The sequence below is a fragment of the Somniosus microcephalus genome, chromosome 4, assembly GCF_052327205.1.
Source record: "Somniosus microcephalus isolate GS21.2 chromosome 4, FLI_Smic_1.0, whole genome shotgun sequence".
In the NCBI taxonomy this organism is placed as follows: Eukaryota; Metazoa; Chordata; class Chondrichthyes; order Squaliformes; family Somniosidae; genus Somniosus; species Somniosus microcephalus.
In genome coordinates, this window is record NC_140990.1 from 122,323,217 (window position 1) to 122,349,857 (window position 26,641).

Here is a 26,641-nt window from a genome sequence, read left to right on the forward strand (position 1 = left end):
CATATTAACCTTCTGTGTTTCATGTACCAGGACCCCCAGATCCCTTTGTACTGTAGCACTTTGCAGTTTCTATCCATTTAGATAATAACTTGCTCTTTGATTTTTTCTGCCAAAGTGCATAACCTCACACTTTCCAACATTATATTCCATCTGCCAAATTTCTGCCCACTCACTTAGCCTATGTCCTTTTGCAGGTTTTTTATGTCCTCCTTACTCACTGCTTTCCCTTCCATCTTTGTATCATCGGCAAACTTGTATATGTTGCACTCGGTCCCTTCCTTCAAATCGTTAATATAGATTGTAAAGAGTTGGGGTCCCAGCACTGACCCCTGCAGAACACCACTAGTCACTGATTGCCAACCTGAGAATGAACCATTTATCCCAACTCTCTGTTTTCTGTTAGAGAGCCAATCTTCCACCCATGCCAATATATTACCCCCAATCCCGTGATTTTTTATCTTGTGCAGTAATGTTTTGTGTGGCACCTTGTCAAATGCCTTTTGGAAGTCCAAATACACCACATCCACTGGTTCCCCTTTATCCACCCTGTTTGTTACATCCTCAAAGAATTCGAGCAAATTTGTCAAACATGACTTCCCCTTCATAAAACCATGCTGACTCTGTCCGATTAAATTATGCTTATCCAAATGTCCTGTTACTGCTTCCTTAATAATGGACTCCAACATTTTACCAACCACAGATGTTAGGCTAACTGGTCTATAGTTTCCAGCCTTTTGTCTACTTCCCTTTTTAAATAAGGGCGTTACATTAGCAGTTTTCCAATCTGCTGGGACCTTTCCTGAATCCAGGGTGTTTTGGAAAATTACCACTAATGCATCCACAATCCCTACCGCTACTTCTCTCAAGTCCCTAGGATGTAAGCCATCAGGTCCAGGGGATTTATCCGCCTTTAGTCCCATTATCTTACCAAGTACCATCTCCTTAGTGATTTTAATCGTGTTTAGCACCTCCCGCCCATAGCCCCCCGTTTGACCAGTGTTGGGATATTTTTAGTGTCCTCTACTGTAAAGACTGATACAAAATATTTGGGTAGAGAATCGCGTGGGGTGGGGGGAGGGTGGATCGGGAGAGAATAAAGAGAAATAGAAAAACCTGAGCGTCTGCAAGGCCCCGGACCAAGCGGCGTCAGTTGGACGGAGCATGTGGGCTCCTCGGGGACATGTGACCCGGGCCCGCGGCCTGATTGATGGGAGCTTCCAACCAATAGGGAGCGAGCGGGGCGGGGCTGGAGGAGCGAGCTGGCGGCAGGTCCTCCAACCAATCGGGGAGCCCGAGGGGCGGGACTAGTGCCGGCTGATTGGCTGATCTGCAGGGCAGCGAGTTTCTCCAGTCCCTTGTTCAGGGCCCGGGGCCAGGGGAGGCTGTGGGCCTTTAGTCCCCTTATTGGACACAAGGCTCTTTGTCTCACAACACACTGGCTCAGGTTTTAACAGAGACATTTTAAATTCATGAATAAAGGCAGTTAAATCTTGTGGAACAAAATATTTAATATTTGGGAGTAAAAATACTGTTACTTTTTCACTGTGGAATTTGTTAGTTTCAGACAATAACAATGATTTGTATTTATATAACATCTTTAATGTAGTAAAATGTCCCAATGTGCTTCACGGCAGAGTTATAAAATAAAATTTGACACCGGGTACAAACCAAGCATATTCCCATAAGGAGGAAAGATGGGGCATCCAAAGCTCGAGCTCCCACTCTGCCCTAAATGGCTTACCCCTTATCCTTAAACTGTGACTCCAGTGAGTATAAGCCCAATCGAACCAATCTCTCCTCATATGTCATTCCTGCCATCCCAGGTATCAGTCTGGTGAATTTTCGATGCACTCCCTCCATGGCAAGAACATCTTTCCTCAGATAAGACGACCAAAACTGCACACAATACTCAAGGTGTGGTCTCACCAAGGCTCTGTACAACTGCAGCAAGACATCCTTGTTGCTGTACTCGAACCCTCTCGCTATGAAGGCCAACATACCATGTGCCTTCTTAACCGCCTGCTGCACCTGCATGCTTACTTTCAGCGACTGGTGCACAAGGACACCCAGGTCTCGTTGCACTTCCCCTTCCCCCAATCTATTGCCGTTCAGATAATAATCTGCCTTCCTGTTTTTGCCACCAAAGTGGATAACCTCGCATTTATCCACATTATACTGCATCTGCCATGCATCTGCCCAATTGCCCAACCTGTCCAAATCATACTGCAGTTTCTCAGCATGCTCCTCACAGCACACACACCCACCCAGCTTTGTGTCATCTGCAAACTTGGAGATATTACATCTAGTTCCCTTGTCTACATCATTAATCTATATTGTGAATAGCTGGGGTCCTAGGACCGATCCCTGCGGTACCCCACTAGTTACTGCCTGCCACTCAGAAAAAGACCCATTTATTCCAACTCGTTGCTTCCTGTCTGCCAACCAGTTCTCTATCCAAGTCAGTACCTTGCCCCCAATCCCATGTGCCTTAACTTTACACGCTAATCTCTTATGTGGGACCTTATCGAAAGACTTTTGAAAGTCCAAATACACCACATCCACTGGTTCTCTCTTATCTATTTTCCCAGTTACATTCTCAAAAAATTCCAGTAGATTAGTCAAGCACGATTTACCTTTTGTAAATCCATGTTGCCTTTGTCCGATCCTGTCACTGTTTTCCAAGTGCTCTGCTATTACATCTTTTATAATGGACTCTAGCATTTTCCCCACTACCGATGTCAGGCTTACCAGCGTATAATTCCCCGTTTTCTCTCTACCACCTTTTTTGAAAAGTGGGGTAACATTAGCTACCCTCCAATCTATGGGAACTGCTCCAGAGTCTATAGAATTTTGGAAGATGACCAGCAATGCATCTACTATTTCTAGGGCCACTTCCTTAAGTACCCTAGGATGTAGATTATCAGGCCCTGGGGATTTATCAGCCTTCAATCCCGTCAATTTCCCTAACACCATTTCCCTACAAATACTGATTTCTTTCAGTTCCTCCCTCTCATTAGACCCTATGTTCCCCGACATCTCTGGGAGGTTATTTGTGTCCTCCTTTGTGAAGACAGAACCAAAGTATGTATTTAATTGGTCTGCCATTTCTTTGTTCCCCATTATAAATTCCCCTGATTCTGACTGCAAGGGACCTACGCTTGACTTCACCAATCTTTTTCTCTTCACATATCTATAGAAGCTTTTACAGTCAGTTTTTATGTTCCCTGCAAGCGTACTCTCACATGCTATTTTCCCCTTCTTAATTAATCCCTTTGTCCTCCTTTGTTGAATCCTAAACTGCTCCCAATCCTCAGGTTTGCTGCTTTTACTGGCCAATTTATATGTCCTCTCCTTGGATCTTATGCTATCCCTAATTTCCCTTGTTAGCCACGATTGATTCAGCTTTTTTGTTTTATTTTTATGCCAAACAGGGATGAACAAATTCTGTAGTCCATCCATGTGATCTTTAAAAGTTTGCCATTGCCTATCCTCCATCAACCCTTTGAGTAACATTCCCCAATCAATCCTACCCAACTCGCACCTCATACCATCGTAGTTTCCTTTATTTAAATTCAGGACCCTAGTCTCCGAGTCAAATACTTCACTCTCCATCTTAATGAAGAATTCTATCATATTATGATCGTTCTGCCCCAAGGGGTCTTGCACAACAAGATTGCTAATTATTCCTTTCTCATTACATAATACCCAGTCTAAGATGGCCTGATCTCTAATTGGTTCCTCGACATATTGGTCCAGGAAACCATCCCGTATACACTCCAGGAATTCCTCCTCCACAGTATTGTTACTAATTTGGTTAGCCCAATCTATATGTAGATTAAAGTCATCCATGATAACTGTTGTGCCCTTATTGCACGCATCTCTAATTTCCCGTTTAATGCCATCCCCAAACTCCGCATTATTGTTTGGGGTCTGTATACAACTCCCACTAACGTTTTCTGTCCCTTGGTATTTCTGAGCTCTACCGATACAGATTCTACATTATCAGAGCTGATGTCCTTCCTTACAATTGTGTTAATCTCTTTAACCAGCAATGCTACACCACCTCCTTTTCCTTTTTGCCTGTCTTTCCTGAATATTGAATACCCCTGGATGTTGAATTCCCAGCCCTGGTCACCCTGGAGCCATTTTTCCGTAATCCCAATCATATCATATCCGTTTACATCTATTTGCGCAGCTAATTCATCCTCCTTATTACGAATGCTCCTCGCATTAAGACACAAAGCCTTCAGGCTTGTTTTTTTAACACTCTTAGACCTTTTAGAATTATTATTTACTGTGGCCATGTTTGATTTAAACCCTTGATTTCTCTCACTGCCACTTTTGCTTTTCTCCTTTCTGTCTTTTGCTTCTATAACTTTAAGTTTCTTTTTTTCGCCTTTTAAATTGTCGTCTCAGCAACTTATTCCCGAATTCAATGTTTTTTTCCCTTTGCTGAGTTCTCAGACAGGTTAGCTTGCACCTTAGATCTTTTCACCTCTCTCGCTCCCACTGTCTCTCCTGCTCTTTATGCTTAAGAACATAAGAACATAAGAAATAGGAGCAGGAGTAGGCCAATCGGCCCCTCGAGCCTGCTCCGCCATTCAATAAGATCATGGCTGATCTGATCCTAACCGCCAATCCACTATCACAGAACCATCTCCTGAATCTAACAGAATTAGACACACGAAATAGGAGCAGGATCAGGCTACATGGCCCCTGGGCCCACTCCGCTACCCATAGGGCCATGACCGATCCGAACCTAGACTCATGTCCAAATTCCTGCCCGCTCCCCGTAACCCTTAATTCCCTTTACTTCTAGGAAACTCTATTTCTGTTTTAAATTTATGTAATGATGTAGCTTCTACAGCTTTTTGGGGCAGCATATTCCATGGACCTACCACCCTCTGAGTGAAGTAGTTCCTCCTCATCTCAGTTTTGAAAGAGCAGCCCCTTATTCTAAGACTATGCCCCCTAGTTCTAGTTTCACCCATCATCGGGAACATCTTCCCTGCATCCACCCGATCCAACCCCTTCACAATCTTATATGTTTCAATAAGATCACCTCTCATTCTTCTGAACTCGAATGAGTAGAGTCCCAATCTACTCAACCTCTCCTCATATGTCCATCCCCTCATCCCCGGGATTAACCGAGTGAACCTTCTTTGTACTGACTCGAGAGCAAGTATGTCCTTTCTTAAGTATGGACACCAAAACTGTACGCAGTATTCCAGGTGCGGTCTCACCAATACCTTGTACAACTGAAGAAATACCTCCCTATTTTTATATTCTATCCCCCTAGCAATGAAAGCCAACATTCCATTGGCCTTCTTAATCACTTGCTGCACCTGCATACTAACCTTTTGAGTTTCGTGCACCAGGACCCCCAGATCCCTTTGTACTTCAGTACTTTCCAGTTTCTTGCCATTAAGATAATAACTTGCTCTATGATTTTTCCTGCTAAAGTGCATAACCTCACACTTTCCAGTATTGTATTCCATCTGCCAAATCTCTGCCCACTTACTTAGCCTGTCTATGTCCCCTTGCAGGTTTTTATGTCCTCCTCACTCACTACTTTCCCCCCCATCTTAGTATCATCTGCAAACTTTGATATGTTACACTCGGTCCCCTCCTCCCCTTCTCCTCTCTCACCTGTTCCTTTCTCATGTCTGCGGGCAGAGGTGGGTTGCGTAAGCCAATATACAATTCCCTTTGTCCAATTTGAACTTGCCCTCATCAATTTGACTCTGGACCCAATCGACTGCTTTTCAGTACGAGTCGCCTTCTGGACTTGCGAGGAATGATACCAAGTCAGTGGCAGGGAGCAGCTTCCCATGTTCCTTGTCCCCAGCACGCTCTGTCAGGTTAGCCATGCTGAGCAAACCGATCGCTCAACTAGTGGTAGGAGATTAGTCCTACACCCCCCCCCCCCACCGCCCCGAGATTCTCCTTCCTGGATCAATAGCCTGGCCGAGAAAAATTACTGGGCCACAGATCTCAGGACGCCAGTTCCACTGAACAAAATGTTGATTAATTACTATCTGTCAAGTCATCCTGCCATGGTCGCCAATTTGTTGAGTTTCTGGGTCTGTGCCAGTTAACCATTTCACTCCCGAGTTCTGAAATATTCGACTTTACCCGTGTTAGTGAGTTATTATATTTCATTCAGGGACGGTGAGCGTCTATACATTACAGCATCAGAGCAGTAGTTAAACAAGGTGCAATATAGGTTTATATTACCCGTTGGGCCCTGGGTAGAAGACACGATCTCCACAGGTCAACCCCACATCGGACCTGACCTCTAGGCTTGCTCATCCGCCCGGTGTGATGGGTGTGGGTCCTCCGCCAACCTGAAACCATCCTCGGGGCGTCTGGTGGAGGTTCCCAAGCTTCAAGCCGAATGCTTCTACAGCCTAAGTGTTTGAGAGAGCCATTCTTATACTTCTTCTTCCCAGCAAAGCCTGTGGGGACCAGTTAAACCAATCATTGACTCAGACCTGAAACCGTCCTGTCCAATCACAGGGATACCCCGTACCTAATGATCCCGCCTGCCCCTGTCAGCTCCTCATCTCACGACACCCTGACATCAGCTGTTCCTGACCATCAAGACCCATATCTGGGGTAGTTATGGCAACACAAAGGGAACATGTCTCCATCAGTAGAGATATGGTGTCCTTGCCGTTTGCCAATCTCTTTAATTCTCGGCAGATTTAACATTTCACACAGTGGCACCACATCTGACCTTGATAGTTGTGTCTCACAGACAAGCCGTCTGTTCCTCATTTTAAAATCTGTGTCAAGGGAGGCCCAAGGCCGGCATTTAAAATCGAACCCCTTCTATCCAGGGCAGATTACATTGGTTTTAAAAACATGATTATAAGGGCAGCAACAACACAATGAAATCTTTAAACTACAATTAATAATAGAATCAGCTGATTTAGTTCATGTTAGTTAGCAGGGAGACTTACAAATTAAGATTTCCCCCTTTCTTACATCTCCAACTCCCCTCATCCCAACTCCTCTTTCACCCCGACTCTCCAAACCCCCTCCTCCCAACTCCTCTTTCACCCCGACTCTCCAACCCCCTCACCCCAACTCCTCTTTCACCCCAACCCTCCAAACCCCTCACCCGAACTCCTCTTTCACCCCCACTCTCTAACCCCCTCACCCCAACTCCTCTTTCACCCCAACCCTCCAAACCCCTCACCCGAACTCCTCTTTCACCCCCACTCTCTAACCCCCTCACCCCAACTCCTCTTTCTCCCCTACTCTCCAACCCCCCTCACACACCCACTCTCCAAACCCCTCAACCCAACTCCACTTTCACCCCTACTCTCCAATCCCCTCCCCCAACTCCTCTTTCACCACTACGCTCCAACCCCCCTCACCCCAACTCCTTTCACCCCAACTCTCCAAACCCCTCACCCCAACTCCTCTTTCACACCTGCTCTACAACCCCCTCACCCGAACTCCTCTTTCACCCCTACTCTCCAACCCCTTCACCCCAACTCTCCAATCCCTCACCCCAATTCTTCTTTCACCCCTACTCTCCAACCCCCTCACCCCAACTCCTCTTTCACCCCTACAATCCAACCCCCTCACCCCAACTCCTCTTTCACCCCAACTCTCCAAACCCCCCTCGCCCAACTCCTCTTTCAAACCAACTCCACTTTCACCCCTACCCTCCAACCCCGCTCTCTCCAAAATCTTTCACCCCTACTCCCCAACCCCCCTCACCCCAACTCCTCTTTCACCCCTACTCTCCAACCCCCTGTCCAACTCCTTTCACCCCACTCTCCAACCCCCCTCACCCCAACTCCACTTTCACCCCTACTCTCCAACCCCCCTCACCCCAACTCCTCTTTCACCCCTACTCTCCAACACTCTCACCCCAACTCTCGAACCCCCCTCACCCCAACTCCACTTTCACCCCTACTCTCCAACCCCCTCACCCCAATTCCTCTTTCCCCCCACTCTCCAACCCCCCTCACCCCAACTCCACTTTCACCCCTACTCTCCAACCCCCCTCACCCCAACTCCTCTTTCACCCCTACTCTCCAACCCCCCTCTCCCCAACTCCTCTTTCACCCCTACTCTCCAACCCCCCTCACCCCAACTCCTCTTTCACCCCTACTCTCCAACCCCCCTCACCCCAATTCCTCTTTCCCCCCACTCTCCAACCCCCCTCACCCCAACTCCACTTTCACCCCTACTCTCCAACCCCCCTCACCCCAACTCCTCTTTCACCCCTACTCTCCAACCCCCCTCTCCCCAACTCCTCTTTCACCCCTACTCTCCAACCCCCCTCTCCCCAACTCCTCTTTCACCCCTACTCTCCAACCCCCCTCACCCCAACTCCTCTTTCACCCCTACTCTCCAACACTCTCACCCCAACTCTCGAACCCCCCTCACCCCAACCCCACTTTCACCCCTACTCTCCAACCCCCCTCACCCCAAATCCTCTTTCACCCCTACTCTCCGACCCCCCTCACCCCAACTTCTCTTTCACGCCTACTCTCCAACCCCCCTCACCCCAACTTTCACCCCTATTCTCCAAACCCCCTCGCCCAACTCCTCTTTCACCCCTACTCTCCAACCCCCCTCACCCCAACTCCTCTTTTACCTCTACTCTCCAACCCTCTTTCATCTTCCATTGATTTTTGGAACCTGTCAGAATTTGAAAAATATTTACAAATGATTTGATTGTTTCTTAGAGTTGGGACCTTTCTTCATTCTGTTGCCTTCTGATTGAAATGAAACTGACAGTTTGTACCAGTCGGGATTTGAAAGGTATTTACAACAGATTGTAGATGTTCTTCAAGTTGTGATCTTTCTCTATTCCATCTACTCGAGGAGTTTGATAACAGACTTTCTCCTGTTAATATAGAGCTGGTGTATTGAGTCATGATGTGTTCACTTGGTCATCTTGTTGACTCTAAAAATTGAGTCTTGTGGTTTCAGACACCAGATAATCAAGCTCACAACAACAGATTGTCTTTTACTGACTTTATTAGCAGCATTGGAAAAATACAGAGTATAGTTCCCCGTCCGTTGACAGGGATAATACAGTGGATTCAGAGCTCTCTTCTCCCGAGGTCTGTTGTAACAAGCTGCGGCTACACTGGCGAGAGTTATACTGAACTTGTTTACTGCATCGGTGATCTGGCCCTGCTCAAACCTGAGATATCTGTGCATTGATCTGACTGTCACCACAAGGCTGTGTCACTATCACACAGACACTGTTTCCATGTTTCACATCTCCATACACAGACCATCTCTTTACACATCCCCTTCCATCCTCAATCAACATCAGGAAAATAGATTATCTGCTCAATACCATCATGCTGTTTGTGGAATCTTGCTGTGTGCAAATTGGCAGTCGCATTTCCTACATTCCAACAGTGGCTACACTTCCAAAGTATTTCATTGTCTGTAAAGTGTTTGGGACGTCCTGAAGTTGTGAAATGCGGGATAGAAATTCAAGACTTTTTGATTTCATAACAGCAAAAGTTATACTGGGATTAATGTTCAGTCATTTTCTATTACACGCACTCTGGAAGGTATGGGGAGCTGGGACTTGAGAGTAACAGAAGGTATGAGAACTGAAATTATCTAGACTTAGAAAGGAGAAAAGGCCCCGAAATGGAGCAGTCAGTAACAGGACATCAATTAGTCTCCTCTTATCTCAGAGACATCAAATACTCGATTCACTGAGTGTTTGACATTTATCCAGAATATTAATAACCCCTTTCACTGGGCTGGAGTTTAACATCAGCAGAAACAAACCCCAACTGTCAGAATGAACATGGTTCAGTCCTGGATGTGATTAACAGCAGCAATAACAGCAGAATCCAACCCCTGCCGTCACAAGTGAACTCGCTGGTGTTTCAGCAGGTGGGATGACTGAGTGAATCCCTTCCCACACTCAGGGCAGGTGAACGGCCTCTCCCCAGTGTGAACTCGCTGGTGTGTCAGCAGGCTGGATGACTGAGTGAATCCCTTCCCACACATGGAGCAGGTGAACGGCCTCTCCCCAGTGTGAGTGTGTTGGTGTCTCAGCAGATCCCTTGTGCTTTTAAAGCTCTTTTCACAATCAGAACATTGAAATGGCCTCTCCCCAGTGTGAACTCGCTGGTGTGTCAGCAGTTTGGATGACTGAGCGAATCCCTTCCCACACTCAGAGCAGGTGAACGGCCTCTCCCCAGTGTGAACTCGCTGGTGTCTCAGCAGGAGGGATGACTGAGTGAATCCCTTCCCACACTCACAGCAGGTGTATGGCCTCTCCCCAGTGTGACTGCGCCGATGAATTTCCAGCTCAGATGGGTAACTGAATCCTTTCCCACATTTCCCCGTGGTGTGGGTGTCCTTGTGTCTCTCCAGGTTGGACGATCAGTTGAAGCCTCGTCCACAGACAGAACTCGTGTACGGTTTGTCCCCGCTGTGAATAGTGCGATGTTTTTTCAGGATGTGTAACTGGTTAAAGCTCTTTTCACAGTCAGTGCACTGGAACACTCTCACTCGGGTCTGTGTGTCTCGGCGCTTTTCCAGTCACACTAATCTTTGAAATATTTTCCCACAGACAGATCAGGCAAACATTTCTCCTTCCACATTCAAAGGCTGATGACATTCAGGTCCTGAGTAATCGAGTGACTCTGTCAGATCTTGACGTGATCTGTGGTTTGAGTTTCCCGTCTGCAAATCCTCCCCTTCTAATACCCTGTAAAAGGAGTTTACAGAACTCATCACTGTAAATACAGGGCAGAAATATGGAGCATTCTTTCTTCTGATGTTTCCCCAAAGCTGTAAATCCCCGTCCCACACACTCTCCTTCCTCTCAGTGCTGAAATCCAAACCCATCACACCATCTCCAACATTTCCTCCCATACTCTCAGTTTTCTCCCTCCCTCTCCTCTGGCTGGGTTCAATTCTAGACCTGCTTTGTGCAAAGTGAGAGTAAAATCAATGAGTCAATGATTGTCTCTCCTGGTCACTTGGACCCTGAAGCCCTGCCCACTCTTTGTTCCTGTACCAAGATGGCCACGCATGAGCCATGATCCCTCCTTGTCCAAGATGGCAGCAAGTGACCCAGCTCATGCGGGCCTGTCGTCATTGATAGGGCACATTCTCCACCGCCAGGAATTCTGGGGAAACATACTGCCATTGAAATCCCCAATTGGTGAAGAGTAAATTTAACTTTTGTCCACCGATTAAGATTGGGCCTCTTTCACTAACTGTAGGGGTGACACTAAGTTGCCCCAGTGTCACCAGATGGGAACAAGATAAGGCAAGGGCCCTAGTGCATCACAAGAATGAAACATACCATAATAACTGTACAATACAGAGACACAAATAATATCATAATGTGAATGTGAGGATCGATTATCGCCTCTTTATCCAGCGGTGCCCTCCAGTCTGGGAAGGTATCAAGCGCACCAGTGGACAGCGCGTGCTCCCTCTCCAGGGCCACATGGGCACGGACAAGAGAGGGAGGCAGCCAGAGCGACCGCCCCATGGGCCCCGCCAATACTGGGCCTACAGATTGCTGTTTTAGACAGACCCAAGAGCAGACCCAAGTAGCAATCCGCCAACTTACCCACACCCACCCCCATCCTCCCCCACCCCGCCGCGGTCAAAGATTAGGAGTGTGGGACTAAAGTGTAAACAACAGAAAGAAAAGAAAGACTTGCATTTATATAGCACCTTTCACAACCACCGGACGTCACTGCCCACTCACTTCTCCTGTATCAAGATGGCCATGGATGTGCCGCGATCCTACCTGACCAAGATGGCGGCCAGTGGTCCCGCTCACCCGGGCCTGTCACGGCGGGTCAAACGCGGGGCTCTTACTTGGGGCCTGAGGCCTACCCCAGATGTTGATGGAACTTCCCGGCCCACCCACGGGTCCAATTGCTCCCCCGTGCCCACAATCTCCTCCCGCCTCCCGATCCACCTGTTCCGCCTCAGTCCATCTCCACCACTCACACTGAGCATGCTCAAAGCAGTGTACCAAAATGTACAACTTCGCACTTTTCTGCGTTAAAATTAATCTGCCACGAGTCCAGCCCTTTCACCAGCCTGTCTATGTCTTCTTGAAGTCTATCACCGTCCTCCTCACTGTTCACTATACTTCCAAATATTGTGGCCACTGCATGGGGCTTCTTACCCTGGGACTGTACATGGAGATTCCAACCCTGGGACTGTACATGGGGATTCAAACTCTGGGACTGTACATGGGGATTCAAACCCTGGGACTGTACATGGGGATTCAAACCCTGGGACTGTACATGGAGATTCCAACCCTGGGACTGTACATGGGGATTCCGACCCTGGGACTGTACATGGGGATTCTGACCCTGGGACTGTACATGGGGATTCCAACCCTGGGGCTGTAGCCGGGGATTCCAGCCCTGGGACTGTACATGGGGATTCCTATCCTGGGACTGTACATGGGGATTCCTATCCTGAGACTGTACATGGAGATTCCTATCCTGGGACTGTACATGGAGATTCCTATCCTGAGACTGTACAAGGGGGGGCCAGTTCTGGGGCTCTTCTGTTACAATTGTGTGGGATTTTAACCGTATGCTCTGCTTTTACCAGCGCCTTCAGGAGAGATGGTGAGAAATCTGAAGTATGGCGAGCCTGAATCAAATAACTGAGTCAATGATTTATTTCCCCGGGCAGTAGGACCCGGTTGGGAACAGGCACTGCAGCCCCGCCCACTCATTGTTCCTGACCAAAATGACCGCGCATGCGCTTTGCTACTCACTGAATCAAGATGGCGGCCCTTCGCCTGGGCTTGTGACCGGGAGAAGCCCCGAAGCTGCAAACGCGGGACCTTCAGGTTAATATTCGGAGCTCACGGCCTGCACCAGTTGTTTATGAAGCCTCCCCGCCCACCATTACTCCGCTCTATCCGCCCGCTTCTTTGCGATAAACCAGAACGTGTCTGTAGCGACACTCATCAATCGTTACACACACCGCGCATGCGCCAAACCCTGGCGGTTCTGCGCACTGGGCTCCTGTAATCTGGGTGCGGCACATTCTCCACCGCGGGGAATGCTGGGTAAAAACCCCGCCATTGAAAGGCCACATTGATTTGGACAGGATTTACTGGGATGGCATTGAGCACTGAACCATGTTTATTCTGGCAGTTAGAGTGTGTTCCTACTGATGTTAATAACCCAAAATGAAAATACTGCAGATGCTGGAAATCTGAAATAAAAACAGAAAATGCTGGAGATACTCAGCAGGTCAGGCAGCATCTGTGTAGAGAGCAACAGAGTTAACGTTTCAGGTGGATGACCTTTCGTCAGAACTGGAAAAAAGCAGGAAATGGAACAGATTTTTAACCAAGTGTAGGGCTGGGAAAGGGGGGAGTGGATGAAAGAACAAAAGCGAAGGTCTGTGATAGGATAGAAGGCAGGAGAGGTTAAGAGACATTAAGAGATATTCAAGGCAAAAGGAGATGGTAATGGGACAGATTAAGAATCAAAGGATGGTTCTAGATGAAGTGTAAATTGCGCTGGCAGAATGAAAGATAGCTGCCATGTGGGAGAAAAGAAAAAACACAAACAAAAATTGTGGATAAAAAATATATATAGGATAGCGGCCGAGGTTATGATCTGAAATTGTTGAACTCTATGCTGAGTCCAGAAGGCTGTAAAGTGCCTAATCGAAAGATGAGGTGCTGTTCCTCGAGCTCACACTGAGCATCAGTGGAACAATGCAAGAGGTCAAGGACAGTGATGTCTGAGTGGGAGTGGAGCGGAGAATTAAAGTGACAGGCGACCGGAAGCTCAGGGTCCCTTACGGACTGAATGGAGGTGTTCCGCAAAGCGGTCACCCAATCTGCGTTTGGTCTCCCCAATGTAGAGGAGACCACATCATGAGCAGCGAATACATCAGCTTCGTTTCAAACACATAGTGTGTAAAATATTTGATTTCTCCATGATCAGAGGAGACTAATTGATGTTCTGTTACTGACTGTTCCTTTTTTGGGCCTTTTCTTACTCTAACTTATATCATTTCTCACCTAGTTTGCCTTCTCAGTGGGCAGCACACTCGCCTCTGAGTCAGAAGGTTGTGGGTTCAATTCCCACTCCGGGACTCGAGCACATACATCTCAGTTGACACTCCAGTGCAGTCATAGAGTCATAGAGTTATACAGCACAGAAAGAGGCCCTTCGGCCCATCGCGTCCGTGCCGGACATCAAGCCCTATCTAATCTAATCCCATTTTTCAGCATTTGGTCCGTAGCCTTGTATGCTATGGCATTTCAAGTGCTCATCCAAATGCTTCTTGAATGTTGTGAGGGTTCCTGCCTCTACCACCCTTTCAGGCAGTGAGTTCCAGATTGCAACCACCCTCTGGGTGAAAAAGCTTTTCCTCAAATCCCCTCTAAACCTCCTGCCCCTTACCTTGATTCTATGCCCCCTTGTTATTGACCCCTCTACTAAGGGGAAAAGTTCCTTTCTATCCACCCTATCTATGCCCCTCATAATTTTGTATACCTCAATCAGGTCCCCCCTCAGCCTTCTCTGCTCCAAGGAATACAACCCCCAGTCTTTCTTCATAGCTGAAGCACTCCAGCCCAGGTAACATCCTGGTAAATCTCCTCTGCACCCTCTCCAAAGCAATCACATCCTTCCTATAGTGTGGCGACCAGAACTGTACACAGTACTCCAGCTGTGGCCTAACCAGCATTTTGTACAGCTCCATCATAACCTCCCTGCTCTTGTATTCTATGCCTCGGCTAATGAAGGCAAGTATTCCATATGCCTTTTTAACCATCTTATCCACCTGTTGTGCTGCCTTCAGGGATCTATGTACATGCACACCAAGGTCCCTCTGATCCTCTGTCTTTCCTAGGGTTTTACCATTCATTGTGTATTCCCTTGCCTTGTTAGTCCGTCCAAAATGCATCACCTCACACTTTTCAGGGTTAAATTCCATTTGCCACTGTTCCGCCCATCTGACCAACCCATCTATATCGTCCTGTAGCCTGAGGCTTCCCGCCTCGCTATTTACCACCCCACCAATTTTCGTGTCGTTTGCGAACTTACTGATCATACCTTTTACATTCACATCCAAATCATTAATGTAGACCACAAACAGCAAGGGACCCAGCACCGATCCCTGCGGTACCCCACTGGACACAGGCTTCCAGTCACAAAAACAACCTTCCACCATCACCCTCTGCCTTCTGCCACTAAGCCAGTTTTGGATCCAATGTGCCAAGGCACCCTGGATCCCATGGGCTCTTACCTTCCTGACCAGTCTCCTATGCGGAGTCTCAAAAGCCTTACTGAAATCCATGTAAACCACATCCACTGCACTACCCTCATCCACACACCTAGTCACCCCCTCGAAAAATTCAATCAAATTGGTCAGACATGATCTTCCCTTGACAAAGCCATGCTGGCTATCCCTAATTAATCCCTGCCTCTCCAAGTGGAGACCAATTCTGTCCCTCAGAATTTTTTCCAATAATTTCCGTACCACTGATGTTAGGCTCACTGGCCTGTAATTCCCTGGTTTATCCCTACTACCCTTCTTGAATAATGGTACTACGTTAGCTGTTCTCCAGTCCTCTGGCACATCCCCTGTGGCCAGAGAGGTTCTGAAAATTTGTGTCAGAGCCCCTGCAATCTCCTCCTTTGCCTCACATAGTAGCCTGGGATACATCTCGTCCGGGCCTGGGGATTTATCCACTTTTAAGTCTGCTAAAACCGCTAGTACCTCCTCCCTCTCGATACTAATATGTTCAAGTATATCACAGTCCCCCTGCCCGATTTCTATGTCTACATCATCCTTCTCCATAGTGAACACAGATGCAAAAAATTCATTTAAAACCCCACCTACATCCTCTGGCTCTACACACAGTTTGCCACTTTGGTCCCTAATGGGCCCTACTCTTTCCCTAGTTATCCTCTTGCCCTTAATATACTTATAAAACACCTTAGGATTTTCCTTTATTTTGCTCGCCAGTGTTATTTCATGGCCCCTCCTCGCTCTCCTAATTTCTTTTTTAAGTATCCCCCTGCATTTTTTATACTCCTCTAGGGCTTCCTCTGTCTTTAGTCCTTTGTATCTGCCAAAAGCCCCCCTTTTTTTCCTAATCCATTCTCGTATATCCCTTGACATCCAAGGTTCCCTGGGCTTGTTGGTCCCACCCTTGACCTTTACGGGAACATGTTGCCATTGTACTCTCTCAATTTCCTTTCTGAAAGACTCCCATTGCTCCGATGTGGATTTTCCTTCAAGTAGCTGATCCCAGTCCACATTGGCCAGATCCTGCCTTATCATTTTTAAATCGGCCTTCCCCCAATTTAGAACCTTTATTTCCGGTCCATCCTTGTCCTTTTCCATGACTACCTTAAATCTCACCGAATTATGGTCACTGTCACCAAAGTGCTCACCTACTGACACTTCTACCACTTGCCCGGCCACATTCCCTAGAATTAGGTCCAGTACTGCCCCCTCTCTTGTAGGACTTTCTACATGCTGGCTCAAAAAGCTCTCCTGGATGCACTTTAAGAATTCTGCACCCTCTAAGCCTTTCACACTCTGACTATCCCAGTTAATATTGGGGAAGTTGAAATCCCCCACGATAATTACCCTGTTATTTGCACACTTCTCTGAGATTTGCCTACATATCTGTTCCTCTATCTCCCCCTGGCTGTTTGGGGGCCTATAGTACACTCCCAGCAAAGTGCTAGCCCCCTTTTTGTTTTTAAGTTCAACCCATATGGCCTCATTAGAGGAACCTGTTAATATATCATCCCTCCTTACAGCAGTAATTGTCTCCTTAATTAATATTGTGACACCCCCTCCTCTTTTACACGCCCCCCCCCCCCCTCTGTCCCGCCTGAAGATTCTATACCCCGGAATATTGAGCTGCCAGTCTTGCCCCTCCCTCAACCATGTCTCCGTGATAGCAACAATATCATACTCCCATGTGTTCATCAACAACTTCAGTTCATCCACCTTATTCGTAAGACTCCTTGCGTTAAAATAAATGCCATCCAGCCTTGTCCTACTCCCTTGTGCCGTTACATATTTGCTCTGCCTTCCAGTCTGACTTGTTTTGTCCTCTATATTTGGCTGTACATCACCCCCTATTATAGCTCCACTCTGTATCCCATCCCCCTGCCAAGTTAGTTTAAACCCCCCCGAACAGTGCTAGCAAACCTCCCCGCAAGGATATTTGTCCCGTTCTGGTTCAGGTGCAACCCGTCCGACTTGTACAAGTCCCACCTTCCCCAGAAGCAGGCCCAGTGATCCAGGAAATTAAAACCCTTCCTCCTGCACCAACTCTTTAGCCACGCATTCATCTGCTCTATCCTCCTATTCATATACTCACTAGCACATGGCACCGGGAGTAACATAGAAACATAGAGGATAGGAGCAGGAGTCGGCCATTCGGCCCTTCAAGCCTGCTCCGCCATTCAATGAGATCATGGCTGATCATCCAAATTCAGTACCCTGTCCCTGCCTTCTCCCCATAGCCCTTGATCCCTTTAGCCTTAAGAAATATATCCAACTCTTTCTTGAATATATTTAATGAACTGGCCTCCACCGCCCTCTGTGGCAGAGAATTCCACAGGTTCACCACTCTCTGGGTGAAGAAATTCCTCCTCATTTCAGTCCTAAATGGCTTACCCCTTATCCTTAGACTATGACCGCTGGTTCTGGACTCCCTGGCCATCAGAAACATCCTTCCTGCATCTAGTCTGTCCAGGCCTGACAGAATTTTATAGGTTTCGATGAGATCCCCTGTCAATCTTCTAAACTCCAGTGAGTATTAGCCCAATCGACACAATGTCTCCTCATACGTCATTCCTGCCATCCCAGGTATCAGCCTGGTGAATCTTCGCTGCACTCCTTCCATGGCAAGAATGTCCTTCCTCAGGTAAGGCGACCAAAACTGCACACAATACTCAAGGTGTGGTCTCAGCAAGGCCCAGTACAACTGTAGCAAGACATCCTTGTTCCTGTACACGAAGGCCAGAGATTACAACCTTTGAGGTCCTGCTCTTTAGTCTGCTGCCTAGCTCCCTAAATTCTTGCTGCAGGACCTCATCCCTCTTCCTACCCATGTCATTGGTCCCAATGTGAACCACGACCTCTGACTGTTCACCCTCCCCCTTCAGAATGCCCTGCAGCCGTTCAGTACTGAGGCTCGAGGGATCAAGGGATATGGGGAGAAAGCAGGGACAGGGTACTGAATTTGGATGATCAGCCATGATCGCATTGAATGGCGGAACAGGCTCGAGGGGCTGAATGGCCTACTCCTGCTCCTATCTTCTATGTTTCTATGAGGGAGTACAGCACTGTCGGAGGTGCCATCTTTCAGAAGAGATGTTAGACCGAGGCCCAGTCTTCCCTCTCAGTTGAACATAAATGATCCCATGGCACTATTCTGAAGAAGGTGTTCCGGCCAATATTTATCCCTCCTTCAACATAACAAAAACAGATCATCTGATCATTATCACAGTGCTGTTTGTGGGAACTTGCCGAGTACAAATTGGCTGCTGCATTTCCTACATTACATAGAAACATAGAAGATAGGAGCAGGAGTAGGCCATTCGGCCCTTCGAGCCTGCTCCGCCATTCAATAAGATCATGGCTGATCATCCAAATTCAGTACCCGGTCCCTGCTTTCTCCCCATACCCCTTGATCCCTTTAGCCTTAAGAAATATATCCAACTCCTTTTTGAATATATTTAATGAACTGGCCTCCACCGCCCTCTGTGGCAGAGAATTCCACAGGTTCACCACTCTCTGGGTGAAGAAATTCCTCCTCACTTCAGTCCTAAATGGCTTACCCCTTATCCTTCAACTATGACCCCTGGTTCTGGACTCCCCGGCCATCAGAAACATCCTTCCTGCATCTAGTCTGTCCAGACCTGACAGAATGTTATAGGTTTTGATGATTCAGGAAGCAAAATTCAGACGAGTTCCTTATAACTATACTACACAAATGACAGTGGTGGACGGAGCGGAGAATGCAGATGACCACCATACAGTTCACCCAGACGTGTTTTGGATCAGCCTCACGACTTCACAATGGGCACGGTCTTTAGCCCGTGAAGTAATATCCATCCGCATGGACAATCAACTTGGAAGATCCTCAGCTACTTTATGCAGTTGCCCAAATAATATGGAGAGCTTCTTCCCAAAGGACAACCGAACACCTGCAGATCCAGAACTTCAATTGTTAAAATTCTACATAGTGATGCAATCATCAGAGGGACTCTCTACAAAGTAACAGACGGAATGCACTATGGTTGAACCGAGTAGTGTTTGGCAGTAATTTTTATTGCAGGAAATTGAAGTCACAGGATCAATTTATTTTTATGCGACTGAACATGCATCTCATTTACATACTTTTGTTTTTCTTGTAGTGACTGCAAAAAGGGTTTTTTTAGCCTGAAGTTTTACAAAAGTGACTACTCTTCAAAAAATCTTATATAGCACCTTTAACATCCGGTGGTCATTAAAGCTGCTATTTTAATGCAATTCTTTTTTTCTTTTCTATCTCTTTTGTCATCCAGGGAACTCTGGCTTTAGTTGGAATCATGGGAATGTACCCAAACCATCTCCTCTTTAAAGGCAGCCTGTTGCCTGCCAATCTTTGATCCCAATTTACCCGGGCCAGATCCATTCTCAACTCACTGAAATTGGCCCTCCTCCCATTAAATATTTTTACTCTAGATTGCTCCTTGTCCTTTTCCATAGCTAACCTGAAACTTATGATACTGTTATCACTCTTCCCTAAATGTTCCCCTACTAACACGTGTCCACTTGATCCACCTCATTCCCCAGAACCAGATCCAGCAATGTCCTGTCCCTCGTTGGGCCAGAAACGTACTGATGAAGAAAGTTCTCCTGAACACACTTCAGAAATTCTTCCCCTTCTCTGCCCTTAACACTATTACTATCCCAGTTTATATTAGGATAGTTGAAGTCCCAATTATCGCTACTCTATAGATCTTGCACCTCTCTGTAAATTTCCTGAAAATTTGCTCCTCTATATCCTTCCCACGAGTTGGTGGCCTATCAAATACACCTAGTACTGTAATGGCACCTCTAATGTTTCTGAACTCTAACCAAATAGATTGTGTCCTTGACCCCTTCAGGACATGCTCTCTCTCCAGCACTGTAATATTCTCCTTAATCAATACTGCCACACCACCTCCTATCTTTCCTTCACACTTATATCCATGAATATTTAGTACCCAGTCCTGCCCTTTTTTGAGCCAGGTCTCCGTTATCGCCACAACACCATATTTCCATGTGGCTATCTGCACCTGCAGCTCACCAACCTTATTTACAATGCTTTGTGCATTTACACACATGCACTTTAAACCTATCTTAGACCTTCTTGTATTCTCTCTTAGTCTGACCCCACCTATTACCTTAATCTGCTCTGTCTTACTATAATGCTATCTGTCTCTCCCAATCATTTTTTTCTCCTTTCTAATGCTACATCCTGGTGCCCATCCCCCTGCCAAATTAATTTAAACCCTCCCCAACAGCACTCACAACCTGACCCGCACCCCCTCCCCTCCCCTCCCCTCCCCGCACCCCCTCCCCCCCAAGTGAGGATATTGGTCCTGGCTCTGTTGATGTGCAACCTGTCTGGCCTGTATAGGTCCCACCTACCCCAGAACCAGTCCCAATGTCCCAGGAATCAAAAACCCTCCCTCCTGCACCATCGCTCCAGCCACGCATCCAACTGCTCTATCCTCTGATTACTCACTAGCACGTGGCACTAGGAGTCATCCAGAGATTACTACCTTTGAAGTCCTGCTTTTTAATCTCTTTCCGAGCTCCCTAAAATCTGCCCACAGGACCTCATCCCTCTTACTACCTACGTTGTTGGTATCGATATGGACCATGGCTTCTGGCTGTTCACCCTCGGAATGTCCTGCAGCCACTCGGTGACATCATTGACTCTGGCACCAGAGAGGCAACATACCATCTTGGAATTATGTCTGTTCCCCTAACTATCGAATCTCCTATCACTGTTGCTTTCCCGATCTTCCTCCTCCCCCCTTGTACATAGAAACTTAGAAGATAGGAGCAGGAGTAGGCCATTCGGCCCCTTGAGCCTGCTCCGCCATTCAATGAGATCATGGCTGATCATCCAAACTCAGTACCCTGTCCCTGCCTTCTCCCCATATTCCTTGATCCCTTTAGCCTTAAGAAATATATCTAACTCCTTCTTGAATATATTTAATGAATTGGCCTCAACTGCCTTCTGTGGTAGAGAATTCCACAGGTTCAACACTCTCTGGGTGAAGAAATTCCTCCTCCTCATCTCTGTCCTAAATGGCTTACCCCTTATCTTTAGACTGTGACCCCTGGTTCTGGACTCTCCCGCCATCGGGAACATCCTTCCTCCATCTAGTCTGTCTAGTCCTGTTAGAATTTTATAAGTTTCAATGAGATCCCCTCTCATTCTTCTAAACTCCAGCGAGTATAAGCCCAATCGACCCAATCTCTCCTCATACATCATTCCTGCCATCCCAGGTATCAGTCTGGTGAATCTTCGCTGCACTCCCTCCATGGCAAGAACATCCTTCCTCAGATAAGCCACCCGTGGTGCCACGGACTTGGCCCTGGCTGTACTCCCCAGAGGAACCATCGCCCTCACCCGTATTCAGTAACTTTGTTTGATAATGCCCCTGTGAGGTGGCTTTGGATGTTTTATGATAAAGGCGCTATATAAATGCAAGTTTTTGTTGTTGGATGTTATTAAATGGCCCTGGATTTGGTGTTGCCTTGTAAGTGGTCCTTGGATTTGGTGTCACTATGTAAATGGTCCCTGGATTTGGTGTCACTATGTAAATGGTCCCTGGGTTTGATGTCACTGTGTAAGTGGTCCCTGGGTTTGGTGTTGCAGTGTAAGTGGTCCCTGGGTATGATGTTGCAGTGTAAATGGTCCCTGGGTTTGGTCCTGCATTTGGTGTCACTTTGTAAGTGGTCCCTGGGTTTGGTGTTGCAGTGTAAGTGGTCCTTGTGTTTGGTGTCTCAATGTAAGTGGTCCCTGGGTTTGGTGTCACGGTGTAAGTGGTTCCTGGATTTGGTGTCTCAGTGTACTCTTTTAGTTTGGACCAAAAACAAATTGACTTTAAATTAACAAACCTTTAAATAAACCTTAACAACTTAAATTAAAATTTGGTTGTCCGGGTTGATAACGCACTCCAGTCCCCACGGCGCCCACCGGTCGCGGAAGTACTCAAGCGTGCCGGCGGAGTCCCTGGGTTTGGTCCTGCATTTGGTGTCCCTTTGTAAGTGGTCCCTGGGTTTGGTGTTGCAGTGTAAGTGGTCCCTGGATTTGGTGCCTCAGTGTAAGTGGACCCTACATTTGGTGTCACTGTGTAAGTGGTCCCTGGGTTTGGTGTCACAGTGTAAGTGGCCCCTGGGTTTGGTGTTGCAGTGTAAGTGGTTCCTGGGTTTGGTGTCTGAATGTAAGTGGTTCCTGGATTTGGAGTCTCAATGTAAGTGGTCCCTGGGTTTGGTGTCACAGTGTAAGTAGCCCCTGGATTTGGTGTCACAGTGTAAGTGGTCCCTGGATTTGGTGTCACAGTGTAAGTAGCCCCTGGATTTGGTGTCACAGTGTAAGTGGTCCCTGGATTTGGTGTCACAATGTAAATTGTTCCTCGGTTTTATGTCACAGCGTGAGTGGTCCCTGGATTTATTTGCCCCTGTATCTCCAAGTTTGTTTGATAATGCTCCTGTGAAGTGTCTTGGGACCCTTTATTGTGTTAAATGTGCTATATAAATACAAGTTTATGTTGTTGTTGGATGTTATTAACAACAGAATCCAACCACTGCTGTCACTTGTGAACTCGCTGGTGAGTCAACTGGCTGGATTCCCGATTAAATCCGTCCCCACACAAAAAACAAGTGAACGGTCTCTCCCCTGTGGGAGTACGTTGCTGGTGATTCAGCAGATCCCTTGTGCTTTAAAGCTCTTCTCACAGTCAGATCAGTTGAAAAAACAAAAGCAACATACTGCGGATGCTGGAAATCTGACATCAAAACAGAATTTGCTGGAAATACTCAGCAGATCAGGCAGCATCTGCGGAGAGAGAAACAGAGTTAACACTTCAGGTCGATGACCTTTCATCAGAACATTTAGAAGGTCTCTTATCAGAATGAACAAGTTGATGTGAAGTGAGGTTGGTTGAACAAGTGCATCCCTTCCCACACACGGAGCAGGTAAAAGGAATTTTCAGAGGGTTGAGGGGCTGGAGGAGGTTACAGAGATAGGGAGGGGCGAGGCTATGGAGGGATTTGAAAACAAGGATGAGAGTTTTTAACTGGAGGATGTGGTGAAACACCCCAAGGTGCTTCACAGGAACGTTAACAAACAAAATGTGTCACTGAGCCACATAAGAGGATGTGAGGACAGACGACCAAAAGCTTGGTCGAAGAGGTAGGTTTTAAGGAGGGTCTTAAAGGAGGAGAGCGTGGCAGAGAGGTTTAGGGAGGAAATTCCGGAGCTTAGGGCCTCGGCAGCTTAATGCACGGCCGCCAATGGTGGAGCAATTAAAAGCGGGGATGCTCAAGAGACCAGAATCGGAGGTGCGCAGATATCTCTGAGGGTTGTAGGGCAGAAGAGATTTGGATGAGCTGAAGTTTCTGGAGGGGTGAAGACAGGAGGCCGGCCAGGAGGGCATTGGAATAGTGGAGTCTGGAGGTAACAGAGCCATAGCTGAGGGTTTCAGCAGCAGATGGGCTGAAGCAGGAATGACGATGGTCGATGTTTGGTAGGGAAATTGACGAGAAGCGAATATAAACTGTTGGATTGCAAAAATGGGCCTGTGAATCAAAGCCTGAATCCTCTAGTCTTTAAATATATTAACCAAAGCTGTAGGGAGGGCTGTAGTACTAGAAACCATTCAAAGGATGTTTAGCTTCACGTATTAGGAAATATATATAAAATAAACATGTAGCATTTAGGTAGCTGCGAAGCATGATGGGATACTTGACCATCATATTAACCAAGTACTGTAGAAATAACATATTTACTAGACTCTTAGTCCCTGTCTTTGTTGTTATCAGTGTTACAGAAGCAGTGTTTAATGCAGCTGGTCTTCTGAGAGATAAGGGAAACTAAACTTCATAGGGAGTCGGCCATTTCTATCTCTGCCTCAAACACCTTATCTTCCTTTGTAATGTCTGCTTGCAACCAAAGGCGGACATTGTTTATCATCTCAAGAATTAAGCGACCTTGCTCACAGAAGCTAGAAACTGTTATGCTGTATGTCAGAACACTTCAGGGTGGCTCCCGACATTGAGTGACTAATCACGCCAACCAATAAGGGAGTGACGGTAGTGACGCTGTTTGTATGTGTACGCCTACTTTTGCAACCTAATGGGCGTTACCTATCGAAAGGTATATCAAGGCTTGTAGATTGTATTTCGTTGAGAGGAAAGGTTCGATTCTGGGGAAATCAGCCTCTCTCCCTTGTGCACAAGCTTTTTAGCTATTTACGAATAAAACTTTTACTTTATTCTCAATTCCGTCTCAGTCTAGAGTTTCTCCGAATTCGGATCTAACAGCTGGTGTCAGAAGTGGGATACTGGGTGCGCAGGAAGCAGGTAGGACGTACGGTCCATAGGACGTAAGGTCCGTGGGGTTGCGAGGGGAACCCCGACTTAGAGGCAGGGATGGATGGATTGGCCCTGTAACTCTGCAGCAGGGGCGGACCTGACTAAGGGCCCCTGGTAAATGCCCTCGAGACGAGTCGCGCTCACCGCAGACCTCACCTGCCACAGTATTAAATTATCCACATTGTTAAATTACTCCTCACGGAGACCACAGAATGATGGAATTGACTAGACCTGCATGTGTATTTCTAATTTAGAGTATAAGGTGATTTAGAGTATAAGGTGTTACGTTTGCGCCGTTTAAAGTATAAGATTAAAGTGAAGTAAGTTAAAGCATAAGATAGAGCATAAGGATATATGAAATAATTAGACATGAGTGACGGGGAGAAGCCTCTTTCACCGGACGTCCCGGCTATGGCCACCAGTGTCACTGTTGTAAAACAGGTCCGAAAGGCTAATCTGAAATATCAAAGCGAAATGATTAAAAATGGATGGAAAGAAACTAGTCCATTAGCTGATCAAATAAAGTGGTGGGCGGAACAAAAGGAGGCTAAGCAAGCTAACTACGGGGCGGTTTTGTGTGCTAGTTGGTTGGATCAGACGGGTCCCATAATTGTGGATAAAAGGGGAAGACCGTCCCCACTACAGGACTTTTTGAGACCTGTTCAAGAGGCTAAAGTTCGAGTTAGTCGTCTCCTGCACCTGGAGCCGGCAGGTGCTCAGGATTGGGACGATTTAAAGATTGGTTGGGAATTGTTAAGGCCATGGAAGCCCAACAAAACAAGGCCCCACAACCTACGTGCCTCCCCCCCACCCCCCGAATATAACCATATCTGCCCTTCAGCACCACCTCAATCTGGGGTCGGGAAATCCAAACCCATGGCTGGCCCCCGTCCGGATGAATCCGGGAGTTAATGCCAACAATGGAGAAATAGGTGGTAGAGTCCCAGCCTTTCATGCCACAAGAAAGATCTAGCATTGTCCTTCTCCCGAGAGGGTTCAAGCATTTTTACAAATGCCACGACCTGTCACTGTTTCTGGCCTGTGGAGCGTGATGGGGATTGTTCAAATACTGCCGCACATACATAGCCGACTTCACTGAATTGGCAAGTCTCTTAAATAACCTCCTAAAGGGAGAGCCCCCGGGAGAGGCAAGACTGGATTGGACACCTGAGGCAGTCAAAGCCTTTGATATGGTCAAAATCACTTTGGCCAATGCACCTGCCCTGGGTCGCCCAGACCCTGCAAAACCCTTCCACCTTTGGAACTGGGTGGGCAATCGGACATATAGTGCGGTGGTTGGACAATAGGGCCCATGGTAGGCCCCGGTAAGGTAATTCTCCACACCTGCCGCAGCCTAGTTAAACTCCTCATGGGCCCAACTAAAGCTCTTAAATTAGCAGAAGGAACAACTGCGAACATATATACTGACAGCCAGTATGCCTACTCCGTTGTCCACGATTATGCCCGCCTTTGGCAACGACGGGGTTATTTGACTACTTTAGGCCACTCAATCAAACACGGTTCCGTGATTGCGGAACTCATTCGGGCCACGGATTGCCCCACCTTGGGGGCTGTAATCAAGGTTCGCGCCCACCAAACCGAAGAGTCCCCGGAAATCCAAGGTAACCGGGCGGCTGATTTGGCTGCTAGACAGGCTGCTTTGGCTCTCCCTGTGACAGCCCTTAGTCCTGCAGAAATAATACATCAAGAAGAGGCGTCCCAGACCAATGATGTGACAAAGGATGCACTCCTGACCGCGTATCGCTCTGAGTCCCCCGAATGTACGCTTTTGGGTGCAAGAGGGAGCACACCAAGACCCTAGTGGGTTTTGGCGTCATGAGGCACAGTACGTGGTCCCTACGTCGCTCAGACGAGCCCTGATGCATCACTAAGGCTATTTTACAGACCCGGGAGGGGATGGCACTCCGTCCTCCCCGCAATGGTATTGGCCCAAGATGCACCACCCCCCGCCAGGGCACGGGGGACACCTCTCAATTCCAGACTACCCTCC

At 47.3% G+C, this 26,641-nt stretch overlaps 1 long non-coding RNA gene across 2 annotated transcripts in view; it reads left to right on the forward strand.

Annotated features, from left to right (window-relative positions):
* Positions 1–26,641, forward strand: part of LOC147119718 (uncharacterized) — a 52,728-nt gene that overhangs the window by 19,501 nt on the left and 6,586 nt on the right. The window contains exons 1-2 of one of the 2 annotated variants that reach the window (XR_015078073.1): positions 12,777–12,841; positions 24,549–24,618. This is a non-coding gene — a long non-coding RNA (uncharacterized LOC147119718). Of the gene's footprint in view, positions 1–12,776; positions 12,842–24,548; positions 24,619–26,641 lie in introns of those variants that run through there. The other variant, XR_015078074.1, reaches the window with a different exon arrangement.